This window comes from Nerophis ophidion, unplaced genomic scaffold (genome assembly GCF_033978795.1).
Source record: "Nerophis ophidion isolate RoL-2023_Sa unplaced genomic scaffold, RoL_Noph_v1.0 HiC_scaffold_206, whole genome shotgun sequence".
Classification (NCBI taxonomy): domain Eukaryota; kingdom Metazoa; phylum Chordata; class Actinopteri; order Syngnathiformes; family Syngnathidae; genus Nerophis; species Nerophis ophidion.
The window spans coordinates 112375-131829 of NW_026907128.1; the positions used below are offsets into that span (position 1 = coordinate 112375).

The 19455-nt window shown below is 36.2% G+C and overlaps 1 long non-coding RNA gene across 1 annotated transcript; it reads left to right on the forward strand.

Annotated features, from left to right (window-relative positions):
• Positions 1–1456: 1456 nt before the first annotated feature.
• LOC133547837 (uncharacterized) lies at positions 1457–16803 on the forward strand. The gene is made up of 2 exons (XR_009805638.1): positions 1457–1529; positions 14238–16803. It is a non-coding gene; the product is annotated as an uncharacterized LOC133547837 (long non-coding RNA).
• Positions 16804–19455: the final 2652 nt, after the last annotated feature.

Sequence of the window (19455 nt, forward strand, 5' to 3'; positions counted from 1 at the left end):
ACCACCTAAGCCGTGCTTACCCTTTAGAGCACAGTTGTAACTTCCTGGCACTAAACCTGCAGAAAATAGTTATTCTCAAGTTTGTTTGTTTACATGTTCACAATGTGCACTACTTTCTACTCATTTCAGGTATTTCCAAAGTCTTCTTTTTGTTTGAACCTTCATTTTAAGAGGTTGTTGTTAAGTGTTCAATGTGGTTTTAACATTTTGTTTACATTGACAGTTTTCCATGGTTGTGTTGACATTTCCTTTCCTTTCTGCCTTGATAGCTGAGGGCATTATAATCAGAGGAAGGTAACATTTGAAATACAAATGTTTACATTTATTATGCTTTTCTACTGGCCCTTGTTTTCAAGAGGTCATAAAAAATATTGGTAACACTTTAATATGGGGAACATATTTACCATTAATTAGTGGCTTATTAACATGCAAATTAGTAACATATCGGCTCTTAATTAGTCATTATTAAGTACTTATTATTACCTTATTCTGCATGGCCTTATTATACAACTTGTAAGCCATTAACTAAGAGTCTTTCCTCACAAATCTCAGAATTATTGCTTATTAGTAACCCTAGACCTTATATATGCCCCTAGTGTCCGAATAACTTTAAATTAAGTCCTTCTTACTTAGAATATGTTCCCCATACTAAAGTGTTACCAAAATATCAGTAATTATCGATACCAACCAATATAAAACACTTATATCGTGATACAGCCCTACATTTGTGAATGTTCAGTCGATTCTAATAAAAATGCATTCATCATGCACTGCAATTCTAATAATTGTGGTCGATTAAAACAAATTTTAAAAACAAGGTAACCACAAGTACCTTTATGTGCAAAAACTTCTTTAAATGCAAACATATGACAGTGACTGATTGTATTCCTAAGTGTTTTAATGTAATTGCTCATAAATAAATCCACTTATCTCTTGATAAACATTTTATCCAGCTGCTAAAACGTAGTCGTTTAATGTTTATGACCTCACTTTACACACACAGTGTATTGCCAGATGACACCTCATTGATCCGCCCATCTTTTAAAGATATCACCTTGATTTGTGACATGGCTGACGTAATCCCCCTCTGACACTCCGCCCCCTCCCTCCCACTCTTTCGTGGTCATTGCTGTCCCGCGTCTAAATCATTGCTCGCATCGCATCTTTGACAACATCCATTAGGTGCGACACACTTTAGTAATTATTGAAGGGGTGTGTGTATGTTAAAGGCCCATTTAGTGTGTCAGAGCGGGTCCAGGGGTGGGTTTGTTGCTAGTGGGTCGGACCTCAATCCACAGGCGCCGCCTTATAGAGGGGCGGGGCTTAACGCCAGAGTCATCCGAGGGGCATGGTTGTCATCTGCCTACTGGCACGGCGACGCCCCCTTGGTGATACCAAGCAGTGGGATAGGGTGAAGAAACTGGCGGCCTTCCGTTGGAGTTCACTGCCAGTTCAGGGTGAACGGGAGAACGCTGCAGCCTTGATCTCGTTTGCTGGTGGAGGCGGGGTCTAAAAAGGACAAAACACAGGTAAAAAAAAATGATAGTAAAGAAAAAGAAATATTTTGCCTCGTATTGTCTATATATTTGTAATTAAAAGCTGCTATTGAATCCTCTTTTCATTGATCCATATTCAATAATGATCAATCCCTTTGTCATGTTTTCATTAATGATAAATCAGTTATTTTTTTCATTAATGATCAATGATGCAATCTTTTTTTTAATTAGATTAGATTAGATGACTTTATTTCAAAGGGGACGATGCAATTTTATAGAACACATGACTATACATTTAAAAAAAGCCAGAATTAGCCGGAATGTTAGTTTTCATCTGTAGTCCCCTGGCCGTGATGTAAAAAAGGCATTAAAATTACAATTTAAAAGAAAGAGAGAAAAAATTAATAAAATCACACAATATATTTACTGTATGATAAAAAATAAAATACAAAATCACAACATTACATTTACCTTAGCATCAAAACAGGCTCATCTTTTAGTGTTGGCAGCTGTAGGCATTGATAAGCCACATTTTCAATGTTTTTGTGAAGGCCTTGTAAGTTGTGACCAGTAGCCTCCTCAGGTACTGAGTTCCACACATTTGTACTCCTTACTGACCAGACCCACTTACTGAACGTGCTCCTGAGCAGAGGAATATAACAGTCACCTCCAACAGAGCCTGGAGAGACACGCTCACGGCTGTTTCTTTTGCTGATGAACTCAGGATCTGGAGCCAATTCATGCAGTACTTTATAGGTCACTTTTAGGTCTGCAAATGTGTGAAAACTGTCACAGTTTAAAATACTGTATTTACTTTAGAATGGCACAGTGATGATAGAGCCTAGGCTTTTTAATGATACGTAAGTTTTGGCACCCAGCATCAAGGGTTGGAATTAGGGGTTAAATCACCAAAAATTATTCCCGAGCACAGCCACTGCTGCTGCTCACTGCTCCCCTCCTCTCCCAGGGGGTAGAACAAGGGTCAAACGCAGAGAGTAATTTCACCGCGCCTAGTGTGTGTGTGTGTGACTGTCAGTGGTACTTTAACTTAACTTTGTGATGCAAGTTTCTCAGCAATGCAACATTGAAATGAATTCACGCAACAACATCAACAAAACAGCCAAAATAATGCTAACGTTAGCATGTTGGCTATAGCATTATGGAGCTAGCTGTATTAACTAGCCTGCAAGCTTTTTGGTGCAGAATGATCTTTTTCAACCGGGAAAAATTCATCAAGTAATTAGTTTTGATGACTGTGTGCTGAGCGAGAGTTGGTCAGGTGACCTGGTGTGCCATCTTTGAACTGTGGGGGCGGGGGGTCTAAAAAGGACAAAACATAGGTAAAAAAAATAATAATAATAAAGAAGAGGGAACATTTTGCCTCATATTGTCTAAATATTTGTAATTCCGAGCTTCTGATGAATCCTGTTTTGATTGATCTATATTCAATAATGACCAATCATGATCAGTCATGTTTTCATAAATAATAAATCAGTCATGATCAATGACTTCATCTTTTCTTTAATGATCATTAAGTTTGTGATGCAGGTTTCTCAGCAGTGCAACGTTGAAATTAATTCCCCAAACCAAAATACAGCCAACATTAGCATGTTGGTGATAGCATTATGGAGCTAGCTGTATTGGCTAGCAGTTGGCTACGCTACCAAGCACCAACCTGCAAGCTTTTTCAAGTTAAAGTACCACTGATAGTCACACACACACATGGTGTGCTGAAATTACCCTCTGCATTTGACCCGACCCCTGGATCCACCCCCTGGGAGGTGAGGGGAGCGGTGAGCAGCAGCGGTGGCCGCACTCAGGAATAATTTTTGGTGATTGAACCCCCAATTCCAACCCTTGATGCTGAGTGCCAAGCAGGGAGGTAATGGGTTCCATTTGTATAGTCTTTGGTATGACTCGGCCGGGATTTGAACTCACGACCTACGGATCTCAGGGCAGACACTCCAACCCCAAGGCAACTGAGCAGGTTTTTTGGTGCAGAATGATCTTTTTCAACGGGGAAAATTAATCAGGCTTGTTCACATAATTAGTTTTGATATCGGTGTGCCGAGCGAGAGTTGATCAGGTGACCTGGTGAGCCATCTTGCAACTGGAAGTACACTAGATCTGCAACATTGATTGTTTTTGCTAATGGGGGTCTAAAAAGGACAAAACACAGGTAAAAAAATATATAATAAAGAAGAGGGAACATCTTGCCTCATATTGTCTATGAATGATAGATTGTGAGAAGGTTGTGTTTTGCTTTCCGGAGGTGCATGTTGAAACACGCCTGCTGCACGCTAAATTTGACCCGACCAAGGTCGACTCGCTATCGCCATCCCAGGCTCTGTGGCGAGCTCTTTGAACGCAACTTTTGAACAGACACCTGTGAAGTTCACGCTGCGGCGCTCGCAGCCATGGCACACAAACACACACATGCACGCCATCTCTATTAATGCGCCCGGGCCGAGGTCAATCTAATAAACATGGGGTCAGCGCGGTGGTCATCGGAGGCCTGTCTACGGCGAGAGAGCCTTTAAGGCGCTTTCTAATTGTATCCCCGCGGCCTTCTAGTCTGGCTTTTTATAGCCAATCTCCTCTACGCAGCGGAGAGAGGAGGAGGCAAGAGAGGAAGGAAGTGAGGAAAGGATTATAGCTGCAGTTTTTGTTTGTATATATATTTATTTATTGCACACCGCGTGAACTGATTTTAGATACTAAGCTTATCCTTTTTTAATCCTCCGTAGAAAATTAGTAGAGCCTATTTTAATATTCTTATCGTCACCAACAAATACAGGTACTGACAAAGAAAAAAAGAAGCCTTTAGCGTTCAAACAGCTAAACAGAATACTTCTGCTCTCTGTAAACAAAAGTTTGAATATCAGCACGCAGAAAAAGTAATCTCCCTGTGGGGGGTAGAAAAAGAAATAATAACAAAAAACAATGACTCTTTTCAAGTCCAGTTACCTGTTAGTAGCTAAGCGGCTTGAGTTTCCTGCCTGCAGGTGGACGTCTTCGTATGACTGTTTATCAGGGAACAAAAATTTAAGTAGTACTGAGGTTTTTTTTTGGTTTTTTTCAGAGACATTTTTATCCGTTAAAAAAACTGAATGCATACAACAATTCCCCACAGTAAATCCACAAAAAATGTTGAGAATCCAAAACATGTGGCCACAAAAACATTGCAGCAATTCCAATTTAATATTTCAATTGCATCTGTTAAGAATGCCAATGCTAAATATATTATCTATACTATGTTAGGTTGCGTTTTGGTTTGTTATATTTAAGGCGGTCTGAGGAGTAAAAATGGTCATTTTGATTAATCACATTTAATTATTTTAATTAATCGGGATTAATCGCAGATACGTAGACTGTTTTTGTGATGTTTGGAAATTTTACAAAACTGAAGCAATACTAAAAGAATGCCAAAAACTAACTAAGACACTTGTAAAACAAGTTGGTATATTAGCTAATGCTAATGACACTCTACTATGTTTAGTTGTGTTTTGTTACGTTATATTTAAGGCTGTCTAAGGAGTAAACATTTTAATTTTGATTAATCTCATTTATTATTTTAATTATTTGTGCATAATTACAGATAGGTAGACTGTTTTTGTGACAATGGGTGATTTTACAAACCTGAAACAATACCAAAAGATTGCATAAAACTAACCAAAACACTCGTAAACAAGTTAGCATGTTAGCCGCTGCTAACAACGCTCTACTATGTTTAGTTGCATTTTTGTTATGTTATATTTAGGGCTGTCTTGGGAGTACAAATGGTCATTTTAATTAATCACATTTATTCATTTTAATTAATCGTGATTAATCGCAGATAGGTAGACTGATTTTGTGACGTTTGGTGATTTTACGAAACTGAAACAATACCAAAATAATGCAAAAATCTAACCAAGACACTCGTAAAACAAGTTAGCATATTAGTTATTGCTAACGAAGCTCTACTATGTTTAGTTGCATTTTTGTTATGTAATATTTAAGGCGGTCTAAGGAGAAAAAGTAATAATTTTGATTAATCACATAGACCGATAGACAGTAGGGATGTGAAACAACTTACAATTCCATTTGTTTCCGATGGTTGGGGTGATGATTCGATTCAAACAAATTACCAATTGTTTCAGTATAAAGATACTAGCTGCAGAAGTTAGCTCTCCAATCAGCTAAACAGACTCAATAACTCCACTGTGACGTTTGGTCATTTTACGAAACTGAAACAATACCAAAATAATTACAACTAACCAAGACATTCATAAACAAGATATCAAATTAGGTAATGCTATCAACACTCTACTATGTTTAGTTGTGTTTTGTTATACTATATTTAAGGCTGTTTAAGGAGTAAAAATTATAATTTTGATTAATCACATTTAATTCATTTATTAATTGTGATTAACTGCTGATAGGTAGAATATGTTGTTATCATATTCGGTAAGTGTACCACAGACAGTAGGGATGGGAAAAAACTTACAATTCCATTTGATTCCGATGTTTGGGGTGACAATTCAATTCAAACAGATTTCCAATTCTTTTGTACAAAAACTAAAATAAACTTTTTCAAAATATGTCATAGATCACAACTGATGACGTATGATATATACGCACAACGAGTAGGCACGGAAATGCTCTGAAATATGTATTTTTAATTTTGTTTTTCTTCACTTATTTTCCGGACTATAGAGCACGCCGGCATATAAACTGCTGCAAACTAAGTTTTAGAAGAAAAAAATATGTGTCCATATATAAGCCACACCAAACTATAAGCTGCAGATAGATACAGTCTATTCCGAAAAATGTATACAGTTTCAATATTATACATTATTCATCCATCCATTTTCTACTGCTTATTCCCTTTGGGGTCGCGGGGGGCACTGGTGCCTATCTCAGCTACAATCGGGCAGAAGGCGGGGTACATTACACGTTGTGAAATTAGTTATTTATACAGAAATATTTTATAAATATTTATTTATGTACCTTAATTGTTTCGAAACTGTGCCTGTAACACTGCAGTAAAATGGCTGATCAAAATAAAACAGAAGCTGCGGAAGCTAGCTCTCCAATCAGCTAAACAGACTAAAAAACTCTACGGTGAAGTTTCGCGATTTTGCGAAACTGAAACAATACAAAAATATTTCCATCGTAAGTTGATAATACTAACAAAGACACTCTTAAATTCGAACGACACTAGTTTCATTACATTACAACAGCTATAAAACTAACAAAGACACTCGTAAACAAGTTAGCATATTAGCTATGCTAATATGCCCTCTTCTTTCTGTCTTTCTTTCTTTGTTTATTTCGAACATGAACACACAACATAATATATCGAACAATCCCTGCTCGCTGTACATATCCTACTAAATAAGACCTACACAGTTTCATTGTCCATTTCTCTGTTGATGCAATTGTTGATGACTGAAGTACTAATATCAACCAAAGCTCATCATCCCACCTCCGGATTGTAAATAATGTAAATAATTAAATATATATACTATGATGATTAACTTGTGTGATGACTGTATTATGCTGATAGTATATATTTGTACCATGAATTGATTAACGTGGACCCCGACTTAAACAAGTTGAAAAACTTATTCGGGTGTTACCATTTAGTGGTCAATTATACGGAATATGTACTGAACTGTGCAATCTACTAACAAAATTTTCAATCAATCAAAGCTAATGCTAACGATGCTAGTTTAATTACATTACGACAACACAAACAAATATGCATAAAAACACTTTTACAGACGTCACAAATGGGACGGTTTAGTAAGTAAGAATTGGTTTAGTTATCTTATTAAACTTGCAAACGTTGCTTGGAGTAATATATAATAATAATAATAATAATAATAATAATAATAATAATAATAATAATAATAATAATGGATTTTACTAAACACTCAAAGTCAAATATGTCATCATTCATTCACTCCACATTCTCACTTTGATGGGGTAAGCTACACTTGTGGCCATAGCTACCCTGGGCCAGACTGACGGAAGCGTGGCTGCCAATTTGGGCCCACGGCCCCTCAGGCCACCACTAAACATGAAGAATCCATACGAGTAGAAAAGCTATGGATGGCGAGAAGACCGAACAGCAATTGTACTTCCGGTTAATAGCTCACTCTAAACAGAAGGGCAATGCAGCAACTGCAGTGATTAAGTTGTCCAAAAGATGGCGCCATAGCACAAGCATTAATGCACTTATTCAGTCTGTTTGCTTGTTTAAAAAAAAAAAAAAATCCCTAAATTAGCCGCACCGTTTTAGAAGACGAAGGGTTCAAAACCTAGGAAAATGTAGCAGTTTATAGTCCAGAATTGACAATAAATCGATTTTGGAAAATGATGAATTGGATTGGAATCTGAATTAAAAGAATTACAATTCGGATCTGGATTAAAAAAAAAAAATAACAGCAACCCTAATTATTTTTATAAAAAATTGGCTGGAAGAATGTTGCCACACAAAATTTACAACAGTTGCAACTTAATATTTTAATTGTATTTTTTTAAGAAAGCCAAAACATCCTAACTATTTTATGTAAAATTTTGTTGCATCACGTTATATTTAGGGGTTTTAAACAATCAAAAATTTAAATTGTGATGAATCCGTTTTTTTGTCCAAAGTTAACTCCTAATTTAATCGTGATCGGTAATAATGATTGTTTGATAAGTAAACAGTTGGGATGTGAAACAATTCTATTCCAATGTTTGAGGCAACGATTTGATTTAACACGATTCTAGAATCCAACTTGGTTCTCCAGTCAACACGATTCTCGATTCAAACCAATTCTTGACGCGTTGTTATAGAAATGAGAACAACACCTTTTCAATACAGTTTACAAATCGCAAAAGCTCCTCTTCATTTCATTCATTTTTTCATTTATTCATTTATTTCAAGCAATGACACAAAACAAGTAGAAGGTAGACAACACATAATATCCATCCATCCATTTCTACCGCTTGTCCCTTTTTGGGGTTGCTCGAGCCTATCTCAGCTGCAATGATATTAATTGATATAATGCAAAAGGTAATGTACAGTATGTAAGCATGATGATCCAGTTTTGCCTGAAAGGGAGTGAGAAGAAGATAACTTCTTCAATCCCACCCCTAGTTCTTCATTCAGTGGTTAATACATTGAGTTTCACTGTTAGACGAGCATGTTCGGCAACGCACAATCACTTAGTACTTGTAAGCAGACACAGTGTGTTGACAGAAAAGGGAGAACGGACGCATGTTGGCTTAAAAACTAACAATAAAGGGGAAGTTCAATCAATCAATCAATCAAAGTTTATTTATATGGCCCTAAATCACGAGTGTCTCAAAGGACTGCACAAGCCACAATGAGTTATAACACTGAAACGCCCTCAGGAAGAGATGCTTTAAGACATGCCTAGCTAGCTAGCGGCTAAAGTCCAGCCACAGTCGGCAGTGTTTTAGCTACTTCTAAATCACTAATCCTCGCCTCCCTAGCCACAAATAAAGTAACTTTCTTACAAGTATTATTATCACTGTAAGACGAGGAATAGCTAAACATGCTTCACTGCACACCGTAGCTCACCGGCGTCAAAATGTAAACAAATGCCTTTGGTGGATCCCCACCTAACATCTACTCTAATGATACCAAATACAGGAATGTATCTAGTCAATACTACTGTCATTACGTCAATATTTTTTGGGAATCACACCATCTTCTTTCGTTTTTTTTTATTTATGTTTTTAACTCAGGAAATATGTCCCTGGACACATGAGGAGTTTGAATATGATCGTTTTTTGATGCTGTAACCACTTGGTATCGGGTTCATACCTAAATTTGTGGTATCATCCAAAACCAATGTAAAGTATGAAACAACAGACAAATTAGTGATTATTACATTTAGATAGAACATGTTACAAGAGAAAACAAGCAGATATTAACAGTAAATGAACAAAAATATTAATAATCCATTTTCTAACACTTGTCCTTTTGACGAACTTTGACGAATGCTAGTTTAATTACATTTACAGCTGAATTAGGAGTCTTTGTTTGCTCACTAATAAAAGACAAGTTGTCTAGTATGTTCACTATTTTATTTAAGGACAAACTTGCAATAATAAACATATGTTCAATGTACCATTAGATTTTTTTTTTTTTAATAAAGCCAATAATGCAGTTTGTTGCAGTTATTTAAAAAAGTATCGAAAAGTTACGAAAAGTATATTTTGGTACTGATATGGGTCCCAAAATACTGGTATCGGGACATTACAGCACTGCAACAATAAGTTGTAGCAACAATGTAGGAAGAATGAACAATACCATCCATCCATCAACAATGGTAATGGACAACATAGCAGTAATGGTAATGAAACATTGAGCACATGTTAACTCTTGGGCGGCATGGCGTAGTGGGTAGAGCGGCCGGCCAGAAACCTGAAGGTTGCAGGTTCGCTTCCAACCTTTTGACATCCAAAAATCGCTGCCGTCGTGTCCTTGGGCAGGACACTTCACCCTTTGCCCCCGGCGCAGCTCACACTGGTGAATGAATGATGAATGAATGATAGGTGGTGGTCGGAGGGGCCGTAGGCGCAAACTGCCAGCCACGCTTCCGTCAGTCTACCCCAGGGAAGCTGTGGCTACTGATGTAGCTTACCACCACTAGGTGTGAATGAATGATGAGTCCCACTTCTCTGTGAGCTATTTCTATGAGACAGAGTACAACGGCAAGTCAAATGAAAGACCCTCATCTCTATATTTTATTTTATTATATAATAGTTTAAAATCAATTTATAGTTTGGCATTGTTTGGCACTAAAATGGCCTAAAAATCTTTGTTGTTTTTTAATTGTCCATCCATCCATCCATTTACTACCGCTTATTCCCTTTGGGGTCGCGGGGGGCGCTGTTGCCTATCTCAGCTAATGTATCTTGGAAATTAGGATTGATTTACAAAAAAAAAATTTCAGCACCCCGAATCATCATTTTCCAGTTTTTATTCCAATCAAGAGGGAAATTAAATGTTTGTTTATGTAACATTATGCTAAGAGCTTAACAAAAAATGGACACAAAACTCTTTACAGACTCACACAAACAAACACTGGCCACTTTTGACACACTTCCAAAACCCAAATCAATTAAAAAAAAAATTATATATTTCCTTTGTTTGTAGAGTTAGATATGAACCAAGTTGGGTCTTAGACTCAAACTCGATTATCTTCATGTTGGACGGGCTAGGGTTCTTGTTGCATTAATCACCAGCTCCAAAGAAACATAAGCAAGAGGAACCTCAGGTGCGTGTACCAGATTTCAAGATGCAGTCTGACCCTAACTTGGGAACCAGCTAACCCTGCCACCAACCAGCCCACCTGATACTCCCCTCAGCTACTTCTCTCAATCACGACTCTTGAGAATGAAGAACTAGCGCTCCACTGGCTTCGCTTAGTGCATCCTTTGTGCTTTTTGTTGGAAGGCTTGAAATGGAAAGAATGCCAGGCAGCTTGATTGTCAGCTGTCTGCTTGGATAACATATTAGGCCTGTCCCCTCAGACCACCGGGTCATAGGCGGCCATGACTCTCAGAGGCCAGAGAACAGCTTTGAGAATGTTTTGTTTACCCTTTTGACTATTTGGAACTATTGGTTCTGTAACAACACACCAATATCTTAGCATCTGAAAGACTTTTGTTTTTCACTGCTGTCAAATGATTAGAATGTTTAATCAGATTAATCACAGGGTTGCTCAGTATTAATTACAATTAATCATAGTAGCACTGAACATACTTGGACAAAGTGCCCAAAATGCATTGCGAGGGACATTTCATGGTTATTGGGTCATTCTGCAGTGCAGATGTGTTAATTGAGTTCAACTTTGTAATCAGATTATTGATAATAATTAATTAATTCACATAATCAGTTTGATTTTTGTATACTCTGAAAGCCATAATAGAGCGAAACCATTTATGTCTCTTGTGGAGAGGATGAATACTTTTGGAGAGCATAACGTTTTCTTGGATGAGATGAGATGAGAAACGTCTTCTCAGACCATCTGAACACTCCAATTTTTTTGGCTTATTTTGCTTGAGGAAAAGAAAAGGCCTAATAATTCTCCACACCTGGTGCTGATCTCCTTAAGGTTCATACTTTTTCATTATACAAAGTACAATATTAGATTACATTGTATAACACTTTCAAGTTTTAGAGCTTGCAGTTTAAAAATAATTACATTAATTTAGTCATCCACTAATCTATCGATTAATCGAGTAATCGAAAAAAACTAACTTTAGAGCTTCAGGGTGTCTCTACTTGTATAGCACTTTTCTACCTTTTTAAGGAACTCAAAGCGCTTTGACACTATTTCCACATTCACCCAATCACACACACATTCACACACTGATGCCAGCAGCTGCCATGCAAGGTGCTAAACAGGACCCATCAGGAGCAAGGGTGAAGTGTCTTGTTCAAGGACACAACAAACGTGACTAGGACGGTACAGGGTAGAGAATGAACCAGGAACCCTCAGGTTGCTGCCACAGCCACTCTCCCAACTGCGCAACGCCCCTGGAAAATTGTTGAAAATAGTTGAAATAAACATAGCATTTTATGTTGACTTTGACTTTTTTCTTAATATGCACATAACATTAAAATAAAATTTGAGCATGAACATGAATATTAAAATATTTTAAAACAACAAGTAATGGACACCCTGAGTGTAGCAAGAAAGTAAGATAATTTCACAAAAATGTTAACATTTCTTTGTTTATTTCTAATTGGACATGTAATATTTTAAATTGTGTAATAATGCATTTTAATTTGACATGATATTTGTTGAAAGATTATGATAAAACACATTCTATAACTATCGAAATAAATATTCTGAATTGATTGATGGTAAATGTTACTTCTAAAATGCTTACAAGAGTATTTTTTAATCATCTATTAATGCCTAGATTTAATTTAATTTAATTGTTATATGTTTTTGATATACTGTGTGTATATATATATATATATATATATATATATATATATATATATATATATATATATATATATATAATATAATAAATAAATAAATATATATATATATATATATCTGCGATGAGGTGGCGACTTGTCCAGGGTCTACCGCCCGAATGCAGCTGGGATAGGTTCCAGCGACCCCAAAAGGGACAAGCGGTAGAAATATATATCAAAATATATATATAAAATATATTTTTGATATACTGTGTAATTTTATATATATATATATATATATATATATATATATTATCGTTTAGATTAGCTAAATATTTAGGTATTCTCCAAAGCGGCATTTTTTGGGGGGGGTTTCATCTTAATTGCCATGCCATGTCTTGTTATTGTTATTGTACTGTGTCTGCGTGCATTTACTTAGTTTTTTATTTTAAATATAGCGTAAACCACCCTGTGTTGCAACTTGCCAGTGTATAAAAAGTGTTTTTTAAATCAAATTTGGATTGATTGATCGAACAATTTTGCCACACACATCCTTGAAAAGGTATTAATTGATAAACAACTGGCTACGTACAAACTGTAGACGCTGACACGTTCTCACATTCAACTCAACATTCAATATGCAAATCAAAGGAGGGGAAAAACATAAAAAATGTATATGCTAGCAATAAAAGTGTGACTCTGGGGTCATTTGCGGCCCGTAGCTCCGATTATGTTGGCCTGCAACACGTTGTCGGAAAAATAAATAGTAAAAATATTCAGAAATATAGGAACAAAAAAGATGTAAAGTAATGAAGAAAAAGTTGAACATTTTATTTAAAAATGTTTTAAGTTTAAGTATGCGTGGAACATTTGGATATTTTGTATTTGTAAAAAATAAAAAAATAAATGCTACAGATATTGTACATCAAACTTGTTATAAGTGAAAAATTGTAATATTGTTAGTGATAAGTATCAAAATGTCAGCTTTTTCTCATTGCATTATGTCTTTTTGCCCTTTTCAAAAAAAAAAAACAATTCTGCAGGGTTTTTTTGGACAACATTTTATTTGACAACAAACCTAAATCTTTGGTCAGTAAATGATAGTGTCACCTATAACACACATTTTGTTTTTAGATAGATGCCATCTGTTTGTATGTAATATATGTTTTCAGCATTTTATTACACAACAAAATAATATCAAAATATAATTTGACTTTTTACCTATGCGGCCTTTTGGCGTAAAAATGTTCGGACACCGGCACAAACGCATTTTGCTGAAGTCAGTTTTGGTTTTGTCATGCAAAGTACACTTATTTGACTTTCAATGATGACGATTTTAACCAACTATACTGCTTAAATTTTTCAGTAGCATATTTTCATGTCATTCGAGGATAAAATCATTTTTGTTTTGGATACAATTTTGAGGAAACTGGATAAGTTTCATGTAGATTATCTATATCTGCTGTACAGATTTACTTTAGAAAAGAGAAGTGTTGGATACTTCTCTTGTTACCTTATTTGTATTAGACTTTATTAAATGTTTGGGTAGAATTTTATCAAACATACCCAGCTTTCTTTTAAGTAATAAAGAAATGTAAAATAGTTGTTCATCTATTTTATGGAGGAATGTAGTTCATTATAGAACTGGCACCCAATGTCAGAAAAAAAAATCAATACTCTGTGTAATAACACAGAGTATTAATTCTAAGTCGATTCTAAATCAAATCTTAACCCTTTTGAATCGAATCGAATCGTGTGGCGCCCAAAGATTCACAGCCCTGCTGTTTTATGTTTTGTTCTAGGCACTGAAAGACATGAGTTGACCTCCTGGATGAGTTTCGACTCCATCTTCAGGTTCTTCGGCGAGGTCCTGAAGGTGAAAGAGGACGAGGAGGAGATGTCCACCAACATCGTCAGCACACGCAGCAGCGCCCTCAAAAGCAAACATCAGGATTTGTAAAAAAAAAAAAAGAAAAGTAAAATAATCTCCTTCCCCCCTTTAAGAGTCTTGGGTCAGCATGTAAACGCACCAATCACGTCAAGATGGCTGCAAAATGTGCGGACATGATTGTGCTGTGCTACCAAACGGGTGCCGAACACAGTGCCTTGTGGTACGCCTTTTCTGACTGTTAGCATGGACTTTTTTCATTTTCACTTCCAATATATGCACGACCATACTTTTTTTTAAAGATTTTAATGACTCTTTCAACTTTAAAGGCCTACTGAAATGAGATTTTCTTATTTAAACGGGGATATCAGGTCCATTCTATGTGTCATACTTGATCATTTCGCGATATTGCCATATTTTTGCTGAAAGGATTTAGTAGAGAACATCGACGATAAAGTTCGCAACTTTTGGTGCTGATATAAAAATGATGACGTCACAAGGGTGAGGGCTCCTCATGTCCTCACATTGTTTTTAATGGGAGCCTCCATCAGCAAGAGCTATTCGGACCGAGAAAACAACAATTTGCCCAATAATTTGAGCAAGGATGAAAGATTCGTGGATGATGATATTGATAGCGAAGGACTAGAAAAAAAAAATGATAACAAAATAAAATCAAAAGCGACGGCTCCGCAGTGTGAGCGTTTCAGATGTAATTAGACACATTTACTAGGATAATTCTGGAATATCCCTTATCTCCTTATTGTTTTAATAGTGTTTTAGTGAGATTTTAAAGACATACCTCGAGGTCGGATGGCTGCGGTGAACACGCCAGTGTCTCAGAGAGAAGCCGAGGAGCCAAGCTCACAGCTGCCTTTTAAACAGCTAATGCAGGAGGACGAATAATCCAATGATGTCTCCGGTAAGATATATATCACAATTTTCCCATCCAAAAACATGCTGGTTGACGTAGAGAAACATGTTCGCTTGACCGCTCTGTGTTAAAAACAAAGAAACACCGGCTGTGTCTCGGTGCTAAAGGCAGCTGCAATACACCGCTTTCCACCAACAGCATCGTTCTTTATAGTCTCCATTATTAATTGAACAATTTGCAAAAGATTCATCAACACAGATGTCCAGAATACTGTTTAATTGCGCGATGAAAAGAGACGACTTTTAGCCGCTAGTAGTGTTGCGCTATTATTTCCTGACAGTAAGTGACGTCACGCGCACGAGTCATCATTCCGTGACGCTTTCAACAAGAATCTTCGCGGGAAATTCAAAAAAATTGCAATTTAGTAAACTAAACCGGCCGTATTGGCATGTGTTGCAATGTTAATATTTCATCATTGATATATAAACTATCAGACTGCGTGGTGGGTAGTAGTGGGTTTCAGTACGCCTTTAAAACTTATTTACCGAGATACATGTCGCACAGCTGTGCATTCCTCTCCTCTCCATATCTCGGACGATTCAAGCGATGCGCTCGGAATCTTTTCTGGCGAGCGTATTTGAAATCACTTAAAAATGAAGCATCAAATGGATTTTAGTGATATTTTGTTAAAACAGGAGCCACAAGGCAGCTTAATGGATGACGCGCGTCAGGAAATGCAAGATCTGGATATTATTCTAAGCCTGAATGATGTCGGAGAAAAGTACATTTGTTCTTAGATGTGACAACGCCGCGCTCAGCCGCACGTAATCTGACTATGCGACACCAACACAATATTTTTTTACTATTTTAAACCAATCAAGGCTTAACAGAAGACATTTCACAAGTGTCTCGACGTTAGCCATGGCTAAATCTTACCATACCTCCTTTTTAAATGTGGACTCCCCTTCTTCTGATCGTCATTATTGTTTAACTTTTAACTGTGAAATCCTCTTTCTCCCTCCCGTGTGTGTGTGTGTGTGTGTGTGTGTGTGTGTGTTCATGCTTTTGAGGATTATCTCCATGCTGTAATGAGACAAGTGTGGCTGATGGTTGCAAGGCCTAATTTCCTTTTAATTTGATTCCCATCTCTCTTGCTTTCAGTAAAATAAAAAAAAGATAAATAAAATACAACGAGTCCTGCATATTATTTGATTTGATATGAATTTGCTTTCCAGATACCGTTGCTCATTTTTGTGGCTTTTCACGGAAAATGTGCTCATTCTTCTACCATTTTATCATTTGTACATTGTTGCCTTGAGGGAACAAACAAGGCTTTTTTTTTTCTTTAAATAAACCAATGATGAAAAAATGCAAAGCCTGATAATAAATGAAATTATTTTTTTCAGCCAATTTTCACATGAACATATTTGTGTGTGCAATAGGAGGAAAAATACCTGCTTACACTGTCATCATTCAGGTATTTTATGAAACTTCCTTAATTGTGGTATAAAAGCTACTGTAAAGTATTTTTTAAAATGTGTGTATATACTTTATGACAAAGTTGAAGAATACGAACAAATCAAATGCAAATAAACTGTTTTATACCTCACGTTTTCTGTAGATTGTATATTTATAAAACTAAAGTTTTTATGTTTGCAGCACAAGTCAAATGTATTTCTTTTGAACATTTCAAACAATTTCCTGAGTGTGACTCCAAATGAACTTATCTATAAGAAATTAAAAAAGTGAAGCATGTTTAGTATATGATTTAGAATGTATAAGTAATTAAAAGGTGTTAAAATGTATGCTAAAAAAAGCTATTGATTTTTTTTAAATACATTTTTGGTCATGCTTTTGGGCAAATCAAGACCCTCAAGTTTGTCTGCCAGGCTGAATCCTTGGCTCTAGTCCAGTTAAGTCAATAAACCTCAATATTATATGTATATTTTTATTAACTTCAGTACATCAAGTACTATAAACCCGATTTGTATATATATATATATATATATATATATATATATATATATATATATATATATATATATATATATATATATACATATATATATATATGTATATATACACATATATATATTCACTGTAAACTATACTTATTATACATGTTTATTTTATATATTTCATGATATATCTAATAACTTTGCTTGACACTGCCAGCCAGGTGTATAATGTCATGTTGCAGTGCAGTTTTTTTTTTCTTTCTTTTTTTCTTGGTTAGTTAATAACACACATACATACACACACCTTCTGACACATTAAATGTGCCACAATTTGGCTCCATTTATTAGCACATCAAGTTGTCAGGTTCCAATAATCCCTGCCTGTATTGAAATGATGCCTCATTTAATCCTCATGTGTGACTCCTTAAAGTGTCTTTTCCCTCTGCTGGTCTGTGTTTAACACACACACACACACACACGCGCACACAGACACACACACACACACACACACACACACACACACACAGTGAATGAGTGGGCTGCTCCTTGACATGTTAAAGTTTGCTTTTAAGTTGTATATTTCAATGTTTTTTTTCTAGCCTTGAGAGAGTTGTTGTCACGCTTGCCTGCACTGCTCTGTGTGTGTGTGTGTGTGTGTGTGTGTGTGTGTGTGTGTGTGTGTGTGTGTGTGTGCGTGCGTGCGTGCGTGCGTGCGTGCGTGTGTGCGTGCGTGTGTGTGTGTGTGTGCGCGCGCGTGTGTGTGCGCGCGTGTGCAAGATGTGCCCCTCAAAGATGAACTCCCGCCAAAGGAACCAAGCAGTTGGAATGTCACTCCTCTGACACGAACACACACACACACACACACACACACACACTCGCGGAGTCGCAGATCACTGTCACATGTTCATTTGCATAATGATATGCTGCAGCTCTGAGACGAAATGTAACCCCCAAATTTTACGGGTCAACTCCCTGCAACAATCAATGTTTTATCGTCTCTATAAGGGAAAATATCTTTAACAAGCGTGAGTGGAGGAACGCTCTTTCTTCTCCAGTCCCTCGTCCCCTATCAGTTCAATCCTTATCACAAACAATATTTCCAAAGCAGTTAAAACATGCAAATGCACAAACGATATCATCCCCTGCCTGCAATGTATGTATTTGGTGCTTTTATTTTGAAATATCCAGCATGCGTGGCCGCTCATTACGTATTCATTGACTGGAAAGAGAAGCCATTTAATCCAACAGAAGCAAGTGTTCCATATTCTAACAAGGAAAGGTGCAGCTGCAAAGACGCACAGGTGTGCACCTTTGATTTATAATTATTCTCCTTTCTTTTCTTTTTTTTTTTTTTTTTTTTGAGAAAGCACTTTTTTTAAATAGCATAAGTACATTTAATTGAAATGTTGTGTAATAGTTGTTGTCTTTCTCTGCCCTCGCCCCCCCCCCCCTCAATTAGACCTCCTCTGATGCAGTGGAAGAAAAAATATATTTGATTTATTTTCTTTTTATTCATTATTTGATGGTCACCTGAGAGGTGGAAATTGTTTTTCTTGACAATAATTGCACAATGATTTGTTTGGGGGGGGGGGGGGGGGGGGGGGGGGGGGGTTGTACACATTTTTGATAAATGACAAACTTTTCTTGACACACTAATTGCAGAATGATGTGGTTTCTTTTTTTAAATTTTTATAAATGGCAAACACTGTACATTTTAAAAATATACACAAAAAGAGGCCACAACTTTTAATTGCACACTTTTTTATTTTATGTTGACACTTTGCCTGTTTTTTAAAACTATATTCATTTTTTTTCTTTTATTGCACTTCACAATTTAACATACAATTAAATTCATTTAAAAAAACCAGTTTATTCAACACGTGATTGTATTAGAATTGATTGTTTTTTTAGAAACACTGTGACAAAATAAATACTAAAGTGGTTTAAGAAACTAAATAACACATTCAGAGGAAGAAAAAAACATAATTTTCAACAAATGTTCATCTAATTTTAAAACCCCAACAATAATAATAATATTATACATCGCACATTCAAAGATGAACTTAATTATTTTATTGTGAAAATATATGTTGTTCTTTTATCAAAATCAAACATAAAAAAAACACATTTTTTTAGCATGAACAGCATGGGACGAGTGAAATCTTGATGACAAATAATCGTCCAATTATATGTCGACTCTTGTCGTTTTGTTCTGTTGCTAAAAGCAACGAAATAATAAGCATCACTTCCAGGAATTAGTCGCATCCAAGCCCACCCTCAGTCAATATTGCAACGGACCTATC